The sequence below is a fragment of the Lonchura striata genome, chromosome 5 (genome assembly GCF_046129695.1).
Source record: "Lonchura striata isolate bLonStr1 chromosome 5, bLonStr1.mat, whole genome shotgun sequence".
Lineage (NCBI taxonomy): Eukaryota > Metazoa > Chordata > Aves > Passeriformes > Estrildidae > Lonchura > Lonchura striata.
Genome location: NC_134607.1, coordinates 47,496,631 through 47,523,288, shown reverse-complemented (window position 1 = coordinate 47,523,288; position 26,658 = coordinate 47,496,631). Strand labels below are relative to the sequence as shown.

Below are 26,658 nucleotides of genomic sequence, written 5' to 3'. Positions count from 1 at the left end.
GGTTTGACTAGATGGCATTGGGGAAAGTCTGAATTGCACCAAGAAGTTACATAAAGAACACCAAGAACATGATGTATGTCCTTTCTTCTAGCTTCACATGAAATAGCATTACAATCTGGAATGTCAGTGCACCAAGATCTGCTGCTAGCACTTTTACTACCATAATAGCAGTAACCAAAAATTCAAAATGTTAGCAATTACTGTTAGATCCCTCTAATTAATATACTCGTCTTGTTAAAAGATGAAAACCACTTTCTTTTACTAACATTCATAATTTGAAACTAGATTGTACCCTTTTTGCTCCTGTTTTTCATTGAACAGATATATAATATCCAAGGTCAATACAATTCAAGGCTGAGAAAGGCCAGATTGGGTCCTCTAGTCTGGTTTAGTGTGTAATGGCCCATATAATGTGGACCATCATAGTTGATCTGGGACTGAAACCAAGAACTTATGCCAGGCTAGCAGAGACCTTTGAAAAAGGCATCCACCCTTGAACCAACCAAGACATTTACATAGAGATGTTCATTTCCCTTCCATGGTTCACTTTATTGACAAGAACAAAGTTTAAACAAAATGAAGAAGTCATAAGAATTGTGTATTTAGGCAGTGAAAATAAATTTAAGAAATTGTTTGTGAAGCAAAATGGAAGGTATTATTTGCTACTTGAAACTTTGCACTATCTCATCCTTATTCCACACAAAGAAGCAGGTTAACAGAGCCAACAGTATCAACCTTGAACACTAAAGTGAAAATGCTATAGAACATTTCTGAAGGGACTCAGTGGTTTTGTTTCCTTGGAAGAGATCAGATCTGTAGCATAAACAAACATTTCCATTGCAGATCACTATACCTCACTTACTGCTTTTCATATGTTAGTTGTAGTAGAAAGTAAAAATCATCATGAATAATGCCTACAATTGAAGTTATTAATTGCAAACCTGTTTTAATCTTCCAATATTGCTTCAAATAAAATGTGAATACATTTTGCTTTAATCTGTGTGTAAAAAATAGCTTATGAATAATTCATTCAATGATAACTCCTCTAATCAGAGAATTATTTACATACTTTTACTACTGTTAGACTAACTCTGTGCATTATTGCTTCACTAAATCCCATGAAGTAAAATGCCAAAATTTCCCCAAACTATTATTAGCAAGTAAAGTTATTCTTCCACCATAATTTCCTACTCAAGGGAAGAAAACAGAATTCACACTTTTTACATAGAAATTTCCTACCACTATCCAAATATAGACATTTAAATAAATAAATGCATAACTTTAGGGAAGAATGGGAGGTCTCTTGGCAAATTTTAGGACAAACTCAGTCGAAGAGAGATGCATCTCAAATCCATTTCTGTCCGAACAAATCCCAAGGTTTTGTACATGCATCTTCCAGTTGCACTTCTGAAAATTTACCCCTTGGAGCATACCTGGCAGCAGCTGAAAATGGTAAGTGTTCCAAATCAATTTCCTGTAATCGCAACTGTGACTCCCCTGCTTCTGTCCTCCAGGAAAGATTGTGAGGCACACACCATGTGAGAAAAACTGAAAACAAATTGATTATTCATTTTTATTATCATCCCCTCCTGGATTAAACAAGAGGCTTCTATTATATAGTAGAATTCTGTTTCACAAAATCCTGGGTTTTACACTTTGCTTTTCAGATTCATTTTTATCCTTTTATTCCCCTCTTGTGCAAGCCTTATTGTCTTCCTTTTCAACTGCAATTATCACTTTTCAATACTAATCCTTTCCCAAGCAGCCTAGATTTTCACCCCTTTGTTCTGATCCAGGTTCCTCAACATTTGATCCAGTAACTGGCTTATTTTATTCCCTAATCCATCATTTGCCACTTCTGCATACAACCTGGATCTTTTCCTTACCTAAACAACTCATTTTCTACACTCATTACTTTTTTCCTTTTGTACTTCTTATCTCAGCCTCTCTAGTTCATAGGATTACCAATTCATTCTCTATCCAATAAAAAACCTTGGTCTTTTCTTATTTTAATCTAACCTTATTTTCTCAAAATGTGTTTTAAGCTTTTTTTCTCCTATTTAATTCATGTTTAATACTCAGAATTATCTGAATACTTTAAGTTGTTGCCTTGTATGGTATAATAAAGAAAATCAACAATAATCAAAAAGCATACCAAAAAACACGAAGTATAAAAGATTTGTTCCAATGGCATGCATCAACATATATAACATTGTTAAACTATATTATCTTCCTAATGAGTTGTGATGATCCTCTGTCTGTAGTGGTAAACAAAATAGGGAAAAAAAAAAGGCTTCCTTCATACTGGGCTGTAGAAGCTTAGAAAAGAGTAGAGCATCAAGTTAAAATTACCAACAATTTGCAAGGGTTGCGAAATAAAAATGTTTCAGTCAACCACAGCATGTGGCCCGATGCTTAAAATCTGTCCAGCATCACCAGACACAGACAGTCTGAGTCCTGCCACAGCCAAGATTTTTAAGTTCCAAAGACAACTTGATGCATTCCTTTTGACTTCACTGATATTTCTCCCTAAATATAGCTTCTGTTTGAAAGAAAAAAAAAAAAAAAAAAATGAAAAAAGATGCAAAGTGAGAACAGAGAACAGTTCAATCAGACAAAGAACCATTTATTTCTTTAATTGTAATAAGTATTTTATACGTAGATATTTTCTATAGACACACAAGAGCTTTGTCCACTTTCCTAGCACCAAAGGCTTCAATAAGACAGGAAAGATTCTCCACCTTTAGGCAGAGAGGCACGGACTGGTGATGCAGGGACATGCACATGCCAGATCTCACATCTGGGCAACAGCTCCCAGGGAATCATTTTTGCCCACAGGAGCAGGAGGGCCCAGGGACTGCAGCAAGCCGCGCACTCCCGATGTGACCCTGGCCAGACAGAGCTGGCGCACGGAGCCAGGCTCCCACTGCTGGGAGCTGGTGTCAGAGCTGGCTGCTCCTCTAAGCTCCTGCACAGACAGTCCCTTTGTGAGGGACAGAGCTAGCACAGCCTCAGTGCCCTCGGAACACTGTCTGTGTTTTCCTGCATGCTTATATCCCAAATACTTCCAGTTTACACAAGATATAAATAGGCATTGCTGTAGGACAACCATGGTTCAGTTTAACATTCGTGATATCTGGCTCAAATAGAAGTTTATACCACTGAACAGATATTTCTTCAAAGATAAGTCTTTAAAAGTGAACAACCCAATACACACTGCACTTGGATTACATTCTTTTGGAACCTCTGCAGTGATACAAACATCCAGAAAGCAGAACAGATTACAAGGATTTAAACCTACTTTACCGTTAGTTTTATGCTTTTACAGTTTCATGCAAAAAGCTCTGAATAGTGAAACCAGTGGGGTAAAGGAAGTTAATGGGATTGTTTTGTCAAACTACGTGAATTTCTATAATGTTAAAATGATAGATTTTTTTTTTTTCCCCTTGGAAATGTAAGAATTACTTTCAAATATCTAAAGGGCAAGTACCAAGGCACAGAAATATGTGAACCCTTATCAGACTATCGTTAATGTGCAGTACTGTTAGAAATAATGTAATTAATGATAGTAATAGGGATTTAAAAAAAATAAATTATGCTAATTATATTATCTTTAAATTATAATTAAATATTAAATTATAAGAAATACAAAGGAGATTCAACAATGATGTGGCATGTCTGTCATGGTGAATATGTCTTCAATTAACATAGTAGCTCATTATAACCAGCTGATTTTATCCAACTACATATGACAGTCTTACTAAGTACTTCCACTGGCATTTAAATCAAACTCAATATACAGTATTATGGAGACACTTCCATCCACTTGCTTGAGCTAATGATCTTTGTTCAAAGAACTCATATAACTATGTTTAAATGTATAAAAATGGGGAAACCCTCTTTATTTTATGCTTTTTACTCAGATTTTTTCCATAGAGCTCATTTACAGTTCAGTGCCCAATGTCTACAGGACTCCTACCATGCCAGTGAACAAATGGTAAACTCCTACTGAGGAGAAGCACAAGAGACTTCTTAGAAAGGCTTCATTGCCAAAACCAGAGAGTGTCCTGTACTACTTAGCCTTCCTACCTCACTGTTCAGGGAAACTCCTAAAACCTGCTCTGGAAAACATTTATCCAAATATCTTTTGATGTTTCAGAACTACCTAAGTTAAGTGGATCCAGAATAAACAGGCATTATTCAAAGAGGTCAGTTTAGAGCTTTGCATTCCCTTTCTTAAATAAAAGGAAGTAAAGCAAGCTGCAAGTGGTTTAAAGTCTATCCTATTAATTTTCTTCCTTCCCCATCCCTAAATACATGATAACTATGTTACTACATGCTTTTGGAAGCATATTAAGTAGAACAAAAGGAAAATTAGACTTTTTCTAAATTGGAAAGAAAAAAATTAAAATAGTTTTTAATAAAAAAACCACCCATCTGCATTATCACTTACTACAATTCTGTTACATGGGAGGAGCAATTCCGTATACAAAGTAGGAGTACGTATAAGCTTTTATTTGTTGGACAGTTTCTCAGAAGTTAAACTAACTTTTTGAAAGTCATTTGACGTACTGTAGCAGGAAATCCCTAAAAAGCCTCAGTTCAAACACTGCTTGAATCATAAGACAGCTCAGAAAACGCAGAGAACTTGAAGTTTATAATGAAATATCTGTTTACTTTGGGTAAGGTAATCTAAAAACTACAGGTTTCCCTCAAATATAATCTTTCCTTCATGTAAATTCTAAATGTTTCTATTTAATTTTTTTTTAACAGAGGTTATATTCCACTTAAATACAGGAGAATTCTATGTACAAGATAAAGGAAAATGTGAAGTTAATCTAATTTATATAGCCTAGTTTAATCAAAAAGCCTCTAAAACCCAACAATTTAGATGCTTAGTGATAGCCTTTTTAAGTAGACTCCTGTATTGCCACTATATGGTCTTACATAAAGATCAAGTCTTCCTCATACCTGTTGTTATACTTCAAGAGAAGAACCACAGTTAGTAACATTACAATCAAATTTAACAATTACAATCAAATTAACATTAAATTGTATGCAAAGATAATATCAGAAACTTATTAGGGAAGAAATAAAGCCCCACACTTGTACCTATGAGAGGAGTATAAGTTCATCATGGCTCTCAGCTTACAGAATTTGCAATTACATCTGGCTGTGCTGTCCAACATCTGTACCCTCTTACAGTAGTCATTTGAAACAGAAACTCCCAACTCAAGAGACCACAAATGGTACTACCTATAATTTCTGTACAGTTCAAGCTGTTGCTTCTCTCACAGTACCTTATTTACTTGGCTGCAAAATATACTCCTTCACCTCATCTTCAGCGACTGAAGCAAATGGTCAAAGTTCTCCTCAAGGCAGATAAATTTCAATACTGCACCAAGCATTTTCACACTGTAGGCAATGCTGGCCTGTGCCTCTCATCAACTAGGTGCCATGTCCTCAAACATCATAACCTGTACGAGGCTGCCTTCATACCTTCACATTTTGAATGTTGCTCTGTTTACCAGGATAGGTATCCTGTAGCATTCACACACATCAGAACCCCGGGTTTCCAACCCATCTGACTCAGTCATATCAGCTATTAGCAGAACTTGTCAGATACTCCAAGTTATCAGGAAGTTAAGCATAATGGAGAACAAGTGATTTTACCTATCTTAATACTATAAAGTAGGTGTTTTTGTCCTTTCATCTATGGTACAATCTAGCTCCAGGGGTCACTTACCAGGCCTTGAAGAGCTTCCAAACCTGCTGTGAAATTGCTTAGAGAATCTAGGGAAGACCTTAATAAAACCTTTATAAGAAGCAGACCACCTACCAGAAAAACAGAAATTCAGTTGAAGCTGCCTGGGAAAGTTATGCCTGGGAAGGTTAAGGCAAAAGGGCTCGCCCTTTTAAGACTCACAGGAAATGTGTATTATTGATTCCTCCAAAACTCTATTTTCCATACAGCTTTTGCTGTCCTTCCTTATTTTGTTTCATGTAAGTGACACACTTTAAGTGAAACTGAGACAAATTTCCCTTTTCCCAAGTTCACCACTGTATTTTATCTATACACATGGAAACTACATGAGATTAACAGAAACAAATCTTTACAGGGAAGTTATTTAACAAATCTGTTGTCAGGCCCTATCAGGTCACTTTGTTCTGTCTCTTTATAATTTGTTACCAATACACCCCTGTCTTCAGATGATAGGAACATTTGCTAGTCAACAAATGAAACTAAGTTCATTATGATGATGATGCCAAGCCCAACCTTTTCACAGCTGTTCTGTCACTCACCATCATCCCCAAGATGTTTGGAAGTCAAATATGAAGCAGTGTTGCTAGTAACTCACTGAGCTAACAACTGATAAGATTATGTGTTCTGGGTTTTAACTTTTCCTTAAAGTAAAACTAAATACTCAGGCCTTAAAAATAAAAATAACTAAGGGAAAGTCTCAGTAAACATTCTTATGTAGGAACAAGAACTCCCATGCATTGCATTCTTTACAGAGTTGCCCAGCAATTCTCACTACAGCATTTAGTGAAAGTAAGTGTTAAACCCATCACATTAAATTACAGCACTGGAGAAGGAGGAATGAGGAATTATGAGAGAAGGTTAGGAAGGGTGGTATCTTCACCTGGCAGAGGTATTCTCCCCTCTTCCAACTCTTTCCAAGTATATCTGCACATTACGCAGTCTTGCAGATGAATCAGATCACGCATGTGACCTGTGGAGCCATCTGGTTCTATATCTGGCAAGAGAAGTCTGCTGTGCTCCAGGTTCATAATGAGCACCAGCAAGGGCATTGCCCAGGGGATAAGTGCTCTCAGTCTTGGAGGAGCAAGGGTTGGGAATCTGATGAACTAAGAAGTCTAAGAGAAATATGCCTATTCTCTGCCTAACAAATACACATACTAACAATGCCAGACATTTCTTATTCCAAAGCTGAGACTTTTCACAGCCACCTGCCTGGTACTAGCCTACTAGTAGTAAGGGAAAAGTACACCTTCCTTCCATCCTCTCTGCTCTCTCCAGAAACACAGTCACAGCAAGGGAATGCAAGGCTAACAAGGACAGCTACACTCTGCTGACTTCCATTCTCCCTTCCTGCCTCTTCAGACAATGATAGGCAAGAACAGTTCAAGAGCGTGTTGACTAACTGTATCAGGAGGGGTCGGTCCATGTACATGCAAGCATTCAACCTGCATAACCCTCAAGCCTCATCTCCTCATTTTCACTGAATCAACCAGGTTGGAAAAGACCTCTGAGATCAAAAAGCAACTACGCATTTGAAAGAGATAGCCAGGCAGCACTCCACACTGCTTTCAGGCCTGCCTTGCTCAACTAGGAAGATAATATGGGGGTTTGTATCCACTGTGTGAAGTGCCATATTCTAGGCAATGGATGTTTTTATTTGGTCCTGTTTTGTAACCCACAAGCAAAGTTTGTATTTTCAGACAGTAAGTGATATATACAGCCATTTCTTAGCTACCCTTCCATTAACTCACATAAAGAATGGTTTAATGGTTTTTCAACAATTAGAACGGACAGTTCCCAAACTAGTCTTCAGCCATTGGAATAAGGTAGAGAGAAAATGAAGTTCATACTAACATTTTCTCCTGTTTAACAACTTGAATGAGGCCTTTTCATCTGAAAAGAGCACACAGTCATGTTGAAAATACAGCATATACCTGCCTTATCATCGCACTTCCATTAAAAAACCCAATTGAACGAGCCACCAGCAAAAGCAGATTTTCTGTAGGCAGAAAAGGGAAGGAGGGTGACAAACATTATTGCTCTCTGAAGAAAACTGGAGCACAGAAACGCTTAATATGTCTCAGTTAAACTTGAAAAGGAAAATGCAATAGCTTTGCTTCCCATGGACTGCATTTTTCATCCATCCTTTGTATTTCCCAGGAAAGTCAGTTGGACTCTTTCCACAGGCTTCATAGAGAGCTGGATCAAAGCTGTTCCACCAAAACAATAGCGTTCCCATTTGTCCCAATTCACTAGAACATTTAGGCATGCGAATGCCCAGGGGAAAGAAAATGACTGTTTGACTGAGAGATGAGTGCTTTCCCCCACACAAATACAATTTCTGAAGACTAACACAGCCATGCTCCAGCCATTATTGGTACATTTACCGCATCTTTCCTTAAGTGAAAAATCCTCCTGCTTTACTCCCAAGAAAGTGCTAAAAGGCTACAGAGTATCTTAATCAAGTTTCCAGAATGTTGCATTGCAGCTGGCAAGCAAAGGAAATAAGACAGTGTGATAACCAGTGACAGAAGATGAGGCATTATACTGTTTTGCTTATTATATTATCATAGCTAGCTATTCCTCTGAAGACTGCTAGAACATTGGGGAATCACAGCTTTACATCCCTCCTTATCTCCTACCCCCTCTCATAAAGAAATGGTCATTTCCTGGATTATAAAAGGACAGCGTCAATAACTTCCACATGTTTCAGGGCAGCTTACTGAAATACAAATCTGTATAACACAAAAGAACAGGAAAACAGCATAGAGAAAGGATAAAATCATGGATTTTATTCTGTCTCTTTTCCATACCCCTGAAATATATATGTGGGACATAAAGTCATCTCAGTTCACATGCCAACAAAAGCTCTGATGGGGCTGTCACAATCAGCATCAAGCAGAACTGCCTTCAGCCACCACATGCTGTGTGACAGCTAACCAAATCCCTCTTAACCCTGTGTATAAGGGTGAGATACCTCCCCAAACCACTTGCATTTAGTACATTTATGTGTGCCTGAAAAAATGACCTAGATACTTGTATTTCCATTCCATCTCTTAATAAAATTAAAAACTATGAATATTTGAGCTCTGCCTCATCTTTATACAGCTGAATTAATTCTTAGACTGTGGGCATTTTTTCCACCAGGTGACTATTACCATACCATACTTTTAAGCAATAGATTACATACAGATAGCATAGTTCTTCTTCACAGCTCAATTTGATCCCCGTTGTGATATTTTAATAACAAGGTAAAACCAGCATGTACATAATAGCAGGCTGATCAGAGTTTAAATATAAATCTTCTCTTCAAGAGTAATAGCAGCAGCACATTCTCTTTTCTGCTGCTGCTTTCGGAAATGACTTTATTTGGGTACCAACTGCCAGATTCATGGAAACATTCTGAAGAGTGAGAATGCTGAAATACTTTCTATAACAGTGATCACAGCTGCCATGCAGATGACAGCAAATGGCTTTTCAAGAGAAGTCAAAGACAGAAAAAAACTTTAAAAATGTTTGTCATATTACCTGTACATCTCAATCCTCATAAGTAAGGTAAAATATAATTTATATGAGGTTTTAAGTACATTTTCTCCAAAGTACAAATAAAATATTAAATAAAGTAGGCTCTGACACTGAACTATAGCTATAAAAATCAAAGTGTCATGTATGTACAATGGTAACTAAGTTAATCAAATATTTTATGACCCTACGAAAGAGCAAAGAAAGCTCACTATTTTCTAAAACTGCTCAAAATTATTACTAAGAATAATCTAAATTTTGAGAAATATTATATTAGAAGAGTGCTACTGCCATTTAAAAATGCAATTATATTTTCAGAAATTCATCTTTTAAAGGCATAAGAGTGCTTCCACTTTTAAGATACATTCTGTCAGGAAAATTACATTGGAACAACTTGATAAAATTATTTCTGAACATATGGCTGGTTTTGTTTAGAGAATTCAGAGATTTTTATCACTTCTTCACAGATATTTACACACTCCTCCTCCTTTCTCTACTTTCCCCAGATCAGAGATCACTGAAGGAGTTCTCATTAGAGCTTCCCAGGAAGTCTTTCATGTCTCCTTCAAATTAAAGTTGTTCTTTCTTTTAACATAATAGCCCACTAATCTCACTGGGGCTTCTTATACATATGAGGTGGCAACAGACTTTGCCCAGCATCCACTAAAGCCTATCTAAACTAACAATAAGACCACCTTAATACCTATTACATATTAAACACACTTATTAGCAACTAGTTTGATGCCTTCCATTTATAAACACTTCCAGAGCTATCTATATTCTGATTCATAGATTTCACTCACACAGTGAGGCTCACACTCAAGTAGGACAAAAGAAACAATCTGAAGTTGGCATCATGAGGGATGAGTTACATTTATAATACCATGTAATAGCCCCACATATACACAGCAATATCCCATCTCTGCTTGCATGCCTAGTGTATGGCATCACCCAGAGGAAACAAATGCATCAAAGAATCACATCCACAAAACCATGGAAAAATAATCATTTTCACATACTTAGATTTGGAAATAAAGGCACAAGGCAAAAAGTGCAACGTCTTGGTAAAAAGCACTTTTCCCTCCAACAACTCTTACATGACAAAAAAAAAATCATAACTACACAGATAATTTGCTAGGAAAACCAGCTAGAACTGACTCCTCAGACACAAAAACAAAGCAGTTACATAAAAGTCCTAGAAGCAGAAAACTGTGCTTCAGCAATATCAAAGTGTAGAGGTTCTGAGAGTAACAGGAGAACCCATAAACACAGATTTCTCTTTCCAGAGTTAGTGATTTTCCCCTATGCTTAAGTTAAGCAATGGCAATCTTTCCCTTACCACAAACCCATAGAAGTGAGATGTCAAATGACAATGACCAGCAAGAAAAACCTAAGGATTGGCACAGTCTTATTAAAAGTTTCCTTATGAAAGTAAGGGAAAGCAGCTACATCTGATTTTAAAATACCCTTCCACAAGCTCTCAACAGGTTATTTGGACTCCAGGCCTGGCCTCATCTGCAGGTACTTTAGAGCATTTGTAAAGAGTCCATACATAATTTTTGTTACTTTGATCCTGTCCATTTTTCATAAAATTATCTTAAAACTTTCTACCCTAGCTATGCGTAAATTAATTCATACTTGAATAATTCAGAGGAAAACCAAAAGAATGCTCAACAGAGATGAAAATCTCCATCCCAATTTGTAAGTGATTCAAAACCAAACAATTTCATCTTGAAACTTTATGGTGGAGTTTAATTTACAATTATTTCATTTCTTTTTCCCTGATTCTTTTTATGTTTAAACACATAAAATTAATTACAATTAATTACAATTCCCCTCTTCTCCTACTGCAAAAGTTTTTCAGTTTGGAGGTTTGGGTTGGGTTTTTTTTGGCTACTACTTGCTAACTTTTTTCTCTTCCTTGAAAATGCCACCATTAAAAAAGGAACCAGATTTTTATAGACAGAAAAAGCAAGGCTTTTCATTTTCTGTCAGATGCATCTAGTTTGAATAAGCACATTCCTTTATACAACATCAACCAGAATGAATAATTATTCCCCTATCATTCGACAAAACTAAAATGGTTGGCTGGCTTATATATATATGAAATTTTTTAGTGGAGGAACATAAATCTCCCACATTTCCTTTACATCCAAATGACAAATCTTTGCCTTTTTACTTCACTGTGTCAGGGAGCTCTGGATTCTATTTATACACAGGAATAAAACTGTTCTTCATTTCCTACCCTAAGGCCTTGTCTTGACAGATCTCCATTATAGCTTTTCATCTGAAAAACTGCATGCCTTTTATCATTTATCCTGGCCCATGTTCCCAAGTATCAGTCTCTATATAACATCATCTATTTTCATTCAGCTGTATTCCATTAGCCACTACAAACCTCTCTGTATGTGTGCCCACAATGCTGAGACAACATTCACAGCAAAGCTAATTGAGACAACAGAGCTACACGTCCAGTTCCAGTCTGGTGGTTCTGATGGGATACTTTCCTCAGCCAAGAAAATAGGATAAGAAATAAATAGGAAGGCAGAAGAAAGGGCAGGGAGAAGTGGGGAAAAACATGCTCTAGGCCAAGTCATGAGATTATAAAAGCACTCCGATGGGAAAGGACCTCTGGAGGCCATCTGGTCTGACCCCTTGCACAAAGGAAAGTGAAATTCAAAGTCAGCCCACACTGCTCAGGTCCTGCCAAGTCGTGTTCCACAGGCCTCCAAGGGCACCCCAGCCTCCCCCTTCTCCAAGCTCAGAGACACTGGAGCCAGTGGCACCCTCCAGTTCCAAGGAACTGAACAGTACCTGAATAAAACACCTGAAGAGTTTTCTGACATCACGGCACTCTACATGTTACATTTATGTGATTAATGGCTGTGGAAATTACAGTTAGCAATTACAATATCTACAGGATTGCTTAACATTCAAATGAAGCAGAAGCAGAGCAGGATTTCTAGACACTCAGAGAAGAAATTCTCCATGACCTTTGATTAAAACACTGAAATGTAACAATATTCTGCACTATTCTTATGCTGTAGATATTCCTTGGAGACTGTCAACAATTTAAAAGCAATAACCAACCCACCCTATCTTTTCTAGTAAGAAAGTATCTTAATTCCTAAATCAAGGGTGAGTAAAATCAGACAGAGAGCTGAAAGGACATTACTGATGCAGTCTTACACAGGAGCCGTAGGAGTCTCCACACATCTTTAGCATTCACTACTCTTATCCCATACTGCTAAAAAAAGAAGAAAGAAATTTACCAAAATGTTCAGCATTGATCCATTTGTGCTCATAGTAAGGCCTACAGATTCTGCAGTGGCTATACTGGAGCAACCACCCCCAGAGAGAGCATTTCCAAAGGCTCCATTAAAATTTCTGATGATTAGCATGATTGCTAATAAAACTGCACAGATTTGCCATCACTGTGACCTGCAAACATTTAGATTGATAAAACTGACTGTCATCTCATATGACAATAGTTGGGTCCTCAATTTCCCCAGTGTTTATTCATACAAAGAAAATATATTCCTGTGACCTTTGCTTCCTAAAATTAAGCAGAATAAATTGAGAAATTATTCTATAACTGAAACCCACAGGATGACTATTGGCAGTTCAGCTCCAGAGATTTTTACCTTTAATCCATACCTCATAAAACCTGTAATGAAAATTACTATTAAATACACCGAATAATAATAATAATTACAAGGTGCTGCTTAAAAAAGCCAGTAATGTTATTCTGGTCTATCAATGCCTTAAACAGAATTGACAGACGAATAATTTGATAACAATGAATTCATGACTAGGGTTCATGTTTTTCAACCCCCTTTGAATGAAAATTTTGGTAAAAAAGGCTTAGTTACTAGTTCTTATTTGAAAATCAACAGGCAAAAAGGACAAGTGAAACATGTAAAGCATATATAATGCAATTGCCACTACTGTCTGACAGACTTCTGATAAAAAAATTACTTTTAAAAATATTTGTGAAATATTTTTTCAATTTTCTTTCCCTTGTGTATTGTAGACAAACAGGAGTCTGCAGGTAAATATAACAACCCTCTATAGTCTCACCACCACCACTTGAAATGTAATTAACTGTTGCATTTTTTCAATCTTCAGCTTATCTCCCACTACACACAGCTTTCTAATTTGTACTATCAAGCACCTTTTATTTTTTTTCCTGTTTAGCCAAGCCTCAGTTATGAAAGAAGAAAATCAGAAAATCCATTCTACGCCAAGATTAAGAAAATGCTGCTTCCTGATCTGAATTTTAAGTATGAGGCAGCAATATATATAATTTGAATCAAGTGTTCATTAATAATGCATGGTACCCACATATAATTTTGTCACCACCATTTGCAATGTTTTGGAGTCATTTGAACTGTGAGACTCAGGTCTGAGAAATAAGGAATCTTTGCCCTCTGTGTTTCTGGCTGAGTCATGACCTTTCAGCTGACCTGGACTACACCTTTTCTTACACTCAGCATCCTAAAGAAGACAAGAAGGGCTTTGAGTCTCCCATGCTGGATTCTGTTAGAATAAAAGGTAAGGCCTTTTAAAACAGAGGGAACTGCTCTCTGGTGTGTAAAACAGAGTAACAGTAAGATTTTCAAATCCCTCTCCTCCTCTGCTCAGCCTGCCTTTTCCAAAAGGACCCTTTTGTTCATGCTTACACTTTCTGAGATTCCTTGCTCCCCTCGACCTCCCTCACCAGGCTCTCTTGAGACCCAAAGGCCCATAGAAAGTCACCCCAGCTGCTTCCCATGTGTTTCCTCCTTGCTGTTCCCAGGAATTATCATCCTCCTGAACACTTATTTCTCCTCTTGGGAACAAGCTGTCATCCTCCTTCCAGAGTCTTCCTCAAAGCTGGCACACAGCCTGCAGGATAAGACAAATGGGCAGTTGCCTTCTTTCCTGCAGCCCCACCACAGGCAAGAGAGCAAACAAAGGAATTAAATGGCCATACAGCCCAGAACGTTTTAATTGAGACTTATTCTTGTAGCAATGAAGGATCTAACTAAAGACTACAGGATTTTAGAGATAGTACATTGTTCTGACACTCACTGCAAGTTTTCAAAATCCCATCCTCATTCCTACCAATTGCAATTCCACTCCCCCACTTCCATGCATCCAGCCTGCCAGGCAGCTTACAAAGCCTGAGTGAAGCAGGCATTGAGGGCAATCATTTAAGTAATTAATGAACCACCAAGTTTTAAGATATAGTTAACATACCTACTCAAATACTTAGTTTTACTGGATTCTCTTCTCTATTTTCACTTTTTCCCCTTCTCCTTTTCTTCAAAGAGTTTCTTGCTTTATCTCTGCATAGCAAGGCACATCTGGGCCAGGTACCTGGCAAATTCACAGGGTATACCTTCACACCAATTTATCCTTTGTAAAAGAAGAGTGCTGTACTATAAAGATCTCTACAAAAAGCCACAAGAATCTCAGTAGTCTATAATCTTGCCCACAATCTGCAAAGCCTCCTGTCTAAAATTTAAACTTGCAGGAAATAAGGACATTGAGAGTAGCCAATTGATGTATACAGTTATGTGCTAAAATGTGGATTCAATTTCCAGATCTGATACCAGTTTCCTCCACGATTTTCCACAAGCCTTCATTTTTATATCCAGGTCTGTAAATTTAAGATATTGGTATTCCCCTGCATCCTGCAGAGACTGTAGATAAGCCTTCTGGAGGATTATGCTACAGCACAGGCAGGAAAAAACATAAAGGAAAATAATCTATGAAGAAAACCTCCTAAACAAGGGTTACTGTAAAGAAAGAGTAGGTTTCTCAATGCTATTGATCTGATACAAATGCTGTAGAAGAGGTCTACATGGGAAAAAAAAAAACAAAAAACAAACAAAAGCCAGTATTTGAATCATAGTATCTGAAGTGGTCAGAAAACAGCTAACAACTTCCTCATTTCCAGACCTCTGTGAAGTTTCCACTCTTCAGACACAATACTGAACATGGTACAATCTGGACAGAAACAAACCCTTAAAGAAATCTACTATGCAGAAGTAAGCTTCATATTTGGAGATTCATAATTAATTGATTTTAAAATATTGTCTCCATGACCAAATTTTAGCAGCAGCACATGCATAAGTTTGGAATTTCAAAGTGACTTTCAAGTGCAAAGTTACCTTAAAGCACAACCATAAATCAAATTTTGAGACACAAAATCACAACCCCAGATCTGTACAAATGTTTCTTGTTAACAAAACAGAAAAATACTTTTGCGTCAATGACAGCCAAGCTTTGTAAATACTCTGTTATCTATGAGATGAAGCATATTACTATTTCTCCTGGCTTTTAGAGAACAACTAGAAGCAGAAAGACTAATAATACATAGTGGCAGAATCCTGCATTTAACTGGTGCTAAATATTCACTGATTTTCTGAAGTTTTGAAATCTAAATTAGTTCTTTAGGAAATTACTTTCACCATCTGCATAGCATAAAACTAATCTTGCTCAACAATTAGTTTTAAATCTTACAATATGAAACTAAATTCAAAAAGAAACTAAATATAAAAGGGTAAAACTAGTAAATTGAGCTTTAAACATAACAGCAATAAAAAGCAATAAAAATCATCAGTGTAAGAGTCCACTCCATGTACTTCACATTTTCTTCAAGTTTAATTTTAAGTAACTCCATAACATGTAACTATTTTTTCCTTCAACACCAGAACTATTAATCATGCCAATGATTTTGGCACCTTTATCACTATCAGTTCATTTTGAAGTCAGACTTGCACCTGGCTTCTGATTGCTGGCACCTATTTACAAATTTAAATCAATTAAACCTATTAGTATGTTCTCTGCAATGTACTTTAATTTTTATAGTTATGCATTATTAATGTAATCATCTCAGCATGTTCTATATCATATAAAGAGAAAAAATGGAAGGATTCAATATACAGGAATTTAAGTATATCAAAAGTTACTGTGCTGTATATTATTTTAATATTAAAACAATTTGGTGAATATTCACTGTAGCTTTCATACAATTTACTCACTCTAGGAGAAACATGAGTAAAGCTGACAGAAAATTAGCAGATAAAGGAACTGCAAGGGGGAAAATCTATGTAAATAAATTATGTGAATAGATGATCGGATTTTGTTACTGGATTTCTGTATTGAAACAAAAGTACTCATTCCCCAAAACCCAGCACGAACAGTACATATACAGAGGCTCAAGTTGCAATATCTTGTGTTTGACAACTGATAAGTACTTTGTCCGGAAAAAGGTGAGGTTGATTGCTGCTGCAATCCTCTTAATGGACTCACTGCCTAAGCAAAAACAAGAGTAGCTTTTAATTTAAAAGAAAAAATTCAAAATTAAGTAAGTACTGAGTGTCATTCAAACAATAGCGATTGAATCCCAAAAACAGTATTTGAAAGTCTGCTCAGTGCTAAGGATTTTGTCCAAGAGTTCATGTTTTCCTAAGAAAGCTCATTGCAATGATTTGTTGGCAAGGTCAAAATCTCCTATCTCTCTATAACATGCTTCTGTTAAAATCAGCTGATACAAGATTTCTTTTTTCTCCTTATTTACCCACACATGCATCTTCCAACTATTACAGACCTTCAGCTCTTCCCATCATACTGAAGAGATGTTTTTTAGCTATATCCCTTACATAACCTGTCTTCAACTAATGATCACCTGTAAGTAACCCCATTTTAAATAAAGGTCAAAATTTTATAACCAATAGGGTAAGCAGGGCTGCAGAAAATTCAACTAAAGCATGCAATATTTTAATGATCCAGACATCAAATCATTCTTAAGATGGGCTTTCACTATTAGAATTAATTAGCTTTAGAGTTTTATGTGTCATTGCTGGTTAAACTTTGTGTTAATGGGCTTCAGTTCAACAAGCAAAACCTCTTTGGAAATGTCAGTTCACAAAATACAGTTGTTTATCATACCTCTTGAGCAATGAGAAGGGCACACCATCTGATAGCTGTAGCACAGAAAGCAAATGCTATTTCATGCTTCACAGCATCAACTAATCACAACAGAGCCTGTGACAGATCTGCTTGTGGGCTGCATCGCCCCCCAGGACTGCAATGTTCTGGGAGTTGCCTCAGCTGAAGCCTGTGCCTAAGAGCTCTGTAACAGGACCCAAGTGGGACTGTTGAGGACTCAGGACAGCAATCCTGATGGCTCCCATCCTAAACACCAGTTTAGAGTCCTTGCTCTGCAGCAAGGCTGAGGAGCTACAATTTGGCACATCTGGGCTAACAGGATTTTGGCTAAATGTACCACCCCAGAGAGACTGAGGACCCTCACCTTCCTTAAGAGGCACTGGGAAATGAGCATGATCGACATGAGGCAATAAAATGCTTACAGAGTACACACTGTTTTCTGTCAGCTTGAAAGGCAGGCTGAGGCACATAAGACACTGTCCTGTATGACCTCTAGCTCCTGTAATTCATCACCGCTGTGGAACACAAAAAATGGTGCTCTTAGAAAACAGGCGAATGCTCATAATTCTTCAAAGTCAGATTTACCACACCTTACCCAGTGTTGCCACCCCAACCTTACAATTTTATCCTAATCCTAGGATCTGTAATGGGTTTTAGAAAACCTCATAGACAGACAAACTACAGGTATGGCAGTGAAAGCTTCTATATCATCTTGTAGCCTGTAAGGACAGGTTTAGCAATATGTCCTAATTAACAGATGTCACACACAAGTATTGAAGAAAAGTTAATCAAAATTCACAGTAAGAATTGTTTTAGAGGCAAATCCTATAGCAGATGTTCACAGAATAAAAATCACTGCAGCTGTGATGCAAACCAATGTGCCCTGCCAGCTTCAAGCAGCAACTTTTTGAGACCTCTGACATTTGAATCAGTGTATCAGTATCTACTTATGATTCTGCTACAGGTATGTCTAAAGCCCTTTGAAAATGTTTTTGCTTGGCATCTGCTTACCACTTGGAGGCAACTAATTGCACAGGTATTAGTTCCCAAGAGTTCATAATAAAAATCAGATTTTGATTCAACAGCTTAACCTTGCGTCTCATATGATTCTCAGATAATTTAGCATTATCTCTTGAAATTAACAGAGGTTTAGACCACACAAATAGACTAAAATATAACCATAAAAAAAGAAAAAATTATGCCTCCAACATTCACTGAATTTCAAGGTCAATAATTCCATCACTGAGACAACACCTACATAGCAAAGTACAACCCAAAATCAAAATTGTGCAAAACATGTTATACGCACGTGGAATATCTGAAAGCCTGGCTCACTCACAGTAGCTCACATGGCTAGAAAAAAACACTGCTGAAACTAATCAAAGATCTCAGTAGAAAAGAACAGGACTTTTTTTGTTGTTCTTCTGCGCAATCTATATTCAACCTCACTCCCCCTTCTAAATGTTTTTCCTTTGTTTTGATTTATTCAAGGACATATTACCAAAGAAGGCTAGAAGGGTTAGATGCTATTTCAAAATGGAAGGTGGAAAAAAAGAGCCTAAATTATCCCACTTCAACCCTCCAATCCTCAATATATACCTGATTTAATGTTTGAATCAGAATGTGCAGAGGAATATTATGCGCCAGTCTCGTTCCTCAGTGCAACTTTATGTGCACACACAAAGCACCTTCTGCTTTGGAAGGATAAAAAGAACCAGTAAGAAGGTTCATAATTAGCACCAAGAAAACTGATTTTTGTTTTTCATCTCTTAGATGCACATGGAAGCACATTTGAACATTGTAGCCACAGGGAAGAAATGAAAAAAAGTTCACACAGAAAGGATAGGGGATATTGGATCTAGAGAGAAGAGGTGAACATCTTGACAAGGTGAGAGAAGGCAGGAAGAAGGAGGATTAACATTTTATGAGATATGAGACAAACACAGAAGCAATTAAAGGTTTGAAAAGAAAACGGTTAAAAATCACCGGAGACCGTGAAAGGATAATGCAATGCAGAAACAATGAAAAAGAAATGGAGGGGGAAAATATAAATAATGATGTGAGAACACCAAGCAGTGAAAGACAGATGAAAGGATAAGGCGAGAAAACAATATATGATGAGATAAGCAGAAACTATCACAAAAATTCACAACTAGCCCATGTCAACCTGGGAGAGATATTAGAATTCAAAGTGTAGAATGGTAAGAGTAAGTATTCATTCAGGTATATTAGGCATCAAAGCCAAACTGAGGCACCTCAAATGTGATTCTACAAAGGGTTATTATACTCTTCAAATTTTTAGGTACAATACAATTTGACAAAGTAGTATCACCCACACTACTAATTATTGGTTAGAATGAAATTTTGCAACAACTACATTCTTGCAGCATTCTTGATGTGTCTATTGATCCAGATGTCAGTCTTGCTATAGCTACTCATCTATGATGTCAGACAACACTGGGAATGTTTCAAAGACATGTTAGCAAGGACAGGATTCTGTTAATATTTTGGCTGTCCAGGGATATCCTTTATCCATCACAGGGAGCTCTAAGTTTCTACTAAGCAAAGTCGTTATTTCCATGGCTAGGCTCTGTTTTACATTGTTTTACTTAAGCATGAAACATACCAGAATCTCTAGTAAAGTTCCACTGCCTCATTACATTACAGTGTAATGTAATGTAAACTTGTATATATATATAGCTATATATACACACACAAAGTTACTACACTTTACTATAAAGACCTACTGATATAATAGGAAATCATTTTCATAAGAAAAATAACATTCTTTATCTATAAAATTTTTGTAGAAAACAAACACTTCCAATTCACAATTAAATGGCCCTACAGGACAAACATTTTAAAGTTCAAAGAAGGAAACTCCTCCTTTTCTACACCACTGGTCCCTGACTATTCTCTAATCCTATCAGCAATTTACCAATCAGTGAATCTGTCAGAAGGTATTTCCCAGGTGAACTGTTACTGTCTGTGTATCCTGGGCACAACACACATTTTCTATTTTTATTATTTCTTTAGATTTATAGAAGATGTCAGGCATTCTGGAGGGGCCTTTTCTATGGTGTAGAATTCTGTGCTACAGACAGAATCACAATCTAATCAATGCTATTGCAACAAACAGAAAATTGCTCCATGCTCACTAAACAGCCCTATAATGGTCTACAGACCAAATAAAATACCAGGGGAACATAAACACTCCCATATCCTTTCCAGTGATTTTACAAAAATACCTCAATAACTGCCTGCTCTAGTTCACCATAACAAAAAGTACTGTCGTCTTTGTCAATGTTATCAAAAATAGCCTAGATACTGTCCCTCTTAACTAAATCTAGAAAAACTTAAAGCTCTCAAATTGCAAGACAGGGATTCTACTGAAACATGCAGGTTGCCAGAATAGCTCCCAGGCTACTGCTTTAGGCAGGCTTTGCTGAAGGCCAGTGGGAAATTGCTGCTTTTACCTAACACATCAGATCTGTGCGATTGCAAGGTGGCAGACACACATGAAGGACCAGAGTAAGGTCAACCTGAAAAACAGACAGCATTTTTCAATATTCCACTCCAGGCAGATGAAAGATGCACAGTCCTTTTTATGGTGGTTATCCAAAAGAACTGCTAAGCCAAACACTAAAATGAAAATGAGGATTCTAGCAGCAGTCTTGTTGCAGATTTCCCCACAGTACATCCAGGTTGTCTAAATTTCATACCCATTCAGAATATTGGCCTATCCTCTCTGGAAATTGGTAATACTACCTCCACATTTGCATAGCTCTATCAGTTTTATGTCTGTGCTGTCATAGGTACGTGCTATGCACTGATTTGTGGATAGCTGAAGTCTTTCCTCTCTGTACTGACATTTAGGGATGTGAATTCATATTTTATTATAGCTTTAAGCCATCTACATACCTCCTTTTTTATCTACACATTGAGAAAGTGCTGTGCAGGGCTTATTTGGTTTTAAGTTACTTGCATATTCACTTTCAGCAGCTTTGATATTCAGCTATTTTGTCTTTTGTGTGTTACACCTCATTAACATAGAATGCAGACGCCCTAGTGAATAATTAGCAAGGGTAGGATACTTTACTCCCATAAATGCATTCTTAATTTGACATTTAAATTAATATCAGATTACTGTGGCTTCATTCAAAAGTCACCAAAAAATTAAAAACAGCAATGGTAACCTACAAAAGAATATATTCACTGGAAACAAAAAAAAAAAAAATCTGTCTGCTAGATCTGCTATACAGAAGTGCCAAGTTATTTATGGAATTAATTCTACTGCACTGCTCAAGAAGAAACAGAACAAGGCTGTACCCAAAAATAAATCAAGAGGAGGGAAACCTGTTACAAGGCAGCAAGCAACTGTTATTTGAATATTTTTATTGCAATAGGTGATCCACTTGGCATGATGAGCAGCTCTGAAGAAGGCATCCCAGGCTGACTTAAGAAGCATTAAGGTGATTATGTCACTTGAATGAAGCATGCTTTAGCAAATTCACTTATATACTGATAATGAATCACTTCCTACCTTAGGAGCACAGCTTTGTAACAGGTTTGTAACTTTTCTCAAACTGTTGTCATCTGCTTATCATGGTCAAAAACGCCAATACTGTGTATCAGAGATCTATTTCCAGCAATAAGTTAAAGGACACTTTAGACCTTATGCAGCATCCATGCTATCAATACAGCTTTTTCTGATTTCTCTTCAGGAAACAAAAATCCAGATAAAAAGGCTGAAATTGGTTGCATGTCTGGGTGTTTGACTGGTACTTCTCTGCAGAATTATATTTCTACAGGCGAAGTCTAAAAAGTAGAGTACATAAATTCCGGTTTACTAGTATGAAACAATTTCAATATTTGATAAAACCTATCATATTTTTGAAGGATATGCCAAACTAGATGAAGATTATCTGACTTATTAGCCCACCAAAACATTGAGTTATAAAGGTGTGATGAATGCTGGCTCAACCTGCAAGTTTAAGTTGCCCATTTTCTTTTGATTGTTCCCAGACTTCGAATTGACAGGATGGAAAATCCAATTTTAATGTCTGGACTCAAACCACAATGACGACATGACATAAATAACTGATCTTATCTAAGCTCAAACAATTCTGACAGTTCAACTTGTGCAGTTGCATTACAATAGATAAGGTAACACCCTATCAGTAATGCTGTCACTTTATCAGGTATTTTATCTGGCACAAAAACCATGAAGCTAGAATAAAAGTCAGTCATACTTTCTGACTTATGCAAGGAATGCAACTTGAATAAAGCTGCCACTGAAGGGTTTAAGATACAAGGAAGCAGGCATATTCACTTGTCTTGCAAACTTCCTGATTTTCTTCCCATCATCGTATCACAGCTATTTCTTTGATTTTGTTTGCAGGCCTCAGCAAGAAAACAATCATTCACTGTACAGGGTTGATTGCTGACAGGGGAAAACTCAAAAATAGAAGAAGTCTGAAAAAGCAGAGGGTCTCTGGTTATAAAACATGAAGAACTTCCCTCTTGGACAGAGGGACTGTTTTTGTACAAAAGCTGTTTAATGGAATGGCACTGGCAGTCTTGTATTTGCTCAGCTCCAGCAGCTGTTTTGGTGCCCCAAGCACCCACAGGCACAGTGTGCCATGGGATCACACTCTGTCTTAGCTAAAAGGCCTTTATCCCCTTTGCAGAAGCGTTGGCCACGGGCTTCATAGCTCCCCAGAGATTTCAAAAATACTCTTGAAATGCTAAGGAAGGTTGGTGCTATCTGAAAGCTCAGGTAAGGCAGAAAACAGGAGGGGGAGCTCTCACTGCACCACATAGGAGGAGAAACTGGTCTGGAATGGTTCTTCTACCAAAAACAGGGAGAGTTCAGGCAACATCGTTCTGCCTCCCAGTGCCATGCTTTGGCAGCCCCGCTCTGGTGGGAAGGGCGCATCACTCTTCCAGCTAGATCCTCCTCTTTAGAGCATTTCCCATTTTCGAAACAGTTAGTTTTTAATTTATTGGTCTTAATCTAATATTTTAATTTATTTTCTTTACAAAGAGCAAGAAAATAATCATATCCTGTCATGTGAAAGGCTGCACTTCTACCCCTCATGCTTTTGTCTGACTGCTGAGCTAGGAAACCTGAACACATTTTTGATCTAAAATCCCCCACAACTTTGGTTCCCTCAGTAACTCAGCTATGCTGCATGCATGTATTAACACATCAGCACTTGGCAGCACTGAGAAGCATGCAGCACTACTAAGAGTACAAGTGTGGAAGAATCATAGTTGCTTTGGTAACCATCACTTTGAATTTTCCCGATTTCTTTTTTCCCTACTTGCCTTTAAACATTCAGCCATTATTCCACATGTGTCTGCACTGATAGTCATAAGATGTAAGTAAAGTATAGCTTACCCAATGTTAAAACAAAAAACATTGCAGTTGTCAGGTTTTAAGTATATTCCCATATATATTTAAAATTATTCTCCATCCAGTTCTTTTGCCAGAATGAAAAAAACCACAAATGTAAAGATGGCTTCTGGTCTGATGATGTTCCTAGGGAGAGGAACATAGAAATGTAAATAAAAACTATACAAAAATACAAAATCAAAAATCAGCCATGACTCCAGAGCTGCTTTGGTACTCTTAACACTTCCCCTCATCACATGACAGAGATGGAGCACAGGGAGCACCCATGGTGCTGCCTCCAAGGGGCAGTCCAAATGGCAGTGCTTGTCACACATCCAACAACCATTTATTCCTGATCCCAACAGTGTGTGTGCGAAGTTTTGCCAATACACTCACTGCTAAATAAAAGCAGTATCTACAACCTTTGAAGGAATACAGGTTCTTTTTATTTTATAATGATTCCTACATTCAATTTTAATAATTACCTATTTTTAAAATAATTGGAAATTTTTGATGTGAAATTACTCAAGGATATATTTCTACCAATGCTTCCTTTTTCTGCAGATCGCCATTATTCCACTGATGAAAATTTTATTTCAATACACAGGTCAATTTAAAAAAAAAGCTAATACAAAGAATGAAGACAACAAAACCAACACAAAGGATTTTATAGACTCAACATGAAAGTACTATTTACAAAAAATATAGACTAAAGATAGTATCGAAAAATTAAACATTTCCACAAATTTATGCCTCCAACAGAGATTTCTTAACAAGAAATGTTTTTGAATGTTTCAAAATCACACAATGATTTTCCAATACAATACTTCATTTGCAACAAACATGAAACTGGATCTTCTTGTAAATAAATATTAAGAACCAAAAACTAGTCCTGTTAAGGGACAGGGTGAGGGGAAGGCAGACGGGACAAGAACTGGGTAAGGGGAGCCCTCCAGTATGCTGCTGGTACTGTAACTGGGAATACAGGGAGATGCCAGACTGCTCCAGATGTGCCTCCCTGCTTAGCCAGCAGTTCTGAGGCACAAACAAGCCACAAGGAAACAGAGCTCCACATCATCTACTGTAGTTCTAGGGGTTGCACTAACTTTCTTAAAAACCAAGTTCAGCTACTATGGATTTGCAGAAAATATAACTGGGGTTTGTGAACAGGATGGAAGAAATCTCTTGTCTTGTGATCTTATATGCAAATATTAATCCTTTATCTCCACCAAGTATGTGCATCAAATATCACATAGGGCATACGTGACTCAAAGGTACACCATTTCCTCTGTACCTACAAGTAACCTACAAAATGACAGAAACAAAAATAAACCACCTTAAATGTTTATTGGGTTACATTCACTTGCATCCCTGTGAAATAATGAAGTGGAAATCAATGTCCCATACTGGGGCCACTTCCAGGCAGAACAGCAAGCAGCCTGAGGAGAGAAAACTTGGATCCTCACAGTTCATCCACTGGGTCATCCTTGTAGATGAAAATACAGGAACTGGAAGCAGCTTCAAATCACCTACATGCATTCAACAAACTATATCAAACCTTAAACGCTAAGGATTACTCTACCTCTGAAACATTGCACCTACTAAAACTCAGAACCCAGGTCCTACCCCTAAAGAAGGAATTTCTTTTAAACTCTCCCCATTTTACATCTCTCCTTCTAAAGTAAAATAATTTTTTTTTAAAAAGAGAAGATGCCTGACAAGCAGAACCAAATGCTCATGGTTCAAGTCTTGCTTTTAATACCTTGCTATTACAGTAAGACATATCAAAACAGATTAAGAAGGCTAATGCTGAATTATGCAGAAATAAGTAATACAGAATTACAGTGGGAAAACCAAGTAGTCTGTCAAACTGCCTGTAGAGAACTTAGAAGTATCTGGGGCATTTGCCAGATAGTTCTGTGAAAATAAATTATCTACCATTCTAATTTTTTTTAGGATCCCCAATGTCAGTAATATAGAGAGAATGCTTCCACATAAATTTTCATTCACTGAAAGATACCATTAAGATGGTCAAAACTGTATACAAATTCAGAATAAATGTGGTGAATAATTTTGGATTAACAAAAACTGAATGTTGAAAGAGATGCCATGATTCATCTGTTACATTTTACTTTTTTGGGCTGATTTCCCAGCAGCCACTCAAACTGGAAATGGAGATGCAGGTCTGCCTTATAATTTAAGGTTCGTAATAACAGGACACACAGTTTCAAATCTAGTGTTTCAACAGCTCTACCTGAAGCATTTAGGGACTTCTCCATTCCCTCTTTACCATACTAAAAATCAAAATGCAAAAAGAGTAAAGGCAAATTACAGGAAGCACATGGAGGCAAAACTAATAGGTAGAGCACAACAAGTAGAAACAAACCAGCACAATTTCTATTTATCTGATGCCAAGGACTGTAGCTCTAGAGAGAGCTCTGTACATGGAAGTTCATGGAAAGCAATACCCAAGTCCTCCTGGTGCCCCTGACCGGACTCTTCCTATCTCAATCCTGCAGCTCCCACTGCAGGAACCACTGTTCCTTGCCACCTTCTGGTTCCAGCCAAACCCTACTTGTTTTCCTCTCAGCTCCTTTTCCTTATTTCAAATCAGCTGCCAGAGGTTTCCATTTGAATCACATTTTGCAAACAGGTACTTTTTGTGTGACACCCTTGCCCACAGCATTGGATGCAGCCAGTCAGGTTGTCCTTTACAAGCTGCATTAGGTTTCTGCAACAAAACACATTGGCATTCTTAGGGAGTTTTATCAGAATTACTCCCCAGATGTCCAGATATATCAAGCTTCATGAATAGGAACCATTCCTACAGCTGCACGATACAGAGCAACTCAAGAGCAGGAATTAATCTGGTCCACCACATTTCCTTTACATAGTCCAAACAAAGCCAGGTTCCTACAGAGTTCCTCTGCTGATTGCTATAGGAGCACAGCTGCTGCATAAATTAGCAAGTTAAGTAAATCAGCTGAAGCCCATCTGAATATTTAATCTCAGCATGGAGTTCCAGGATGTGCAT

At 37.3% G+C, this 26,658-nt stretch overlaps 1 protein-coding gene across 8 annotated transcripts in view; it reads right to left on the bottom strand.

Annotated features, from left to right (window-relative positions):
• The window catches only part of NAV3 (neuron navigator 3), a 514,050-nt gene that overhangs the window by 415,953 nt on the left and 71,439 nt on the right, over positions 1–26,658 (bottom strand). The window contains exon 2 of one of the 8 annotated variants that reach the window (XM_077783533.1): positions 23,631–23,771. The exons of the other annotated variants lie outside the window; for them this stretch is intronic. The gene's annotated coding sequence lies outside the window, so the exon portion shown is untranslated. The remainder of the gene's footprint in view (positions 1–23,630; positions 23,772–26,658) is intronic. 8 annotated transcript variants of the gene reach the window in all.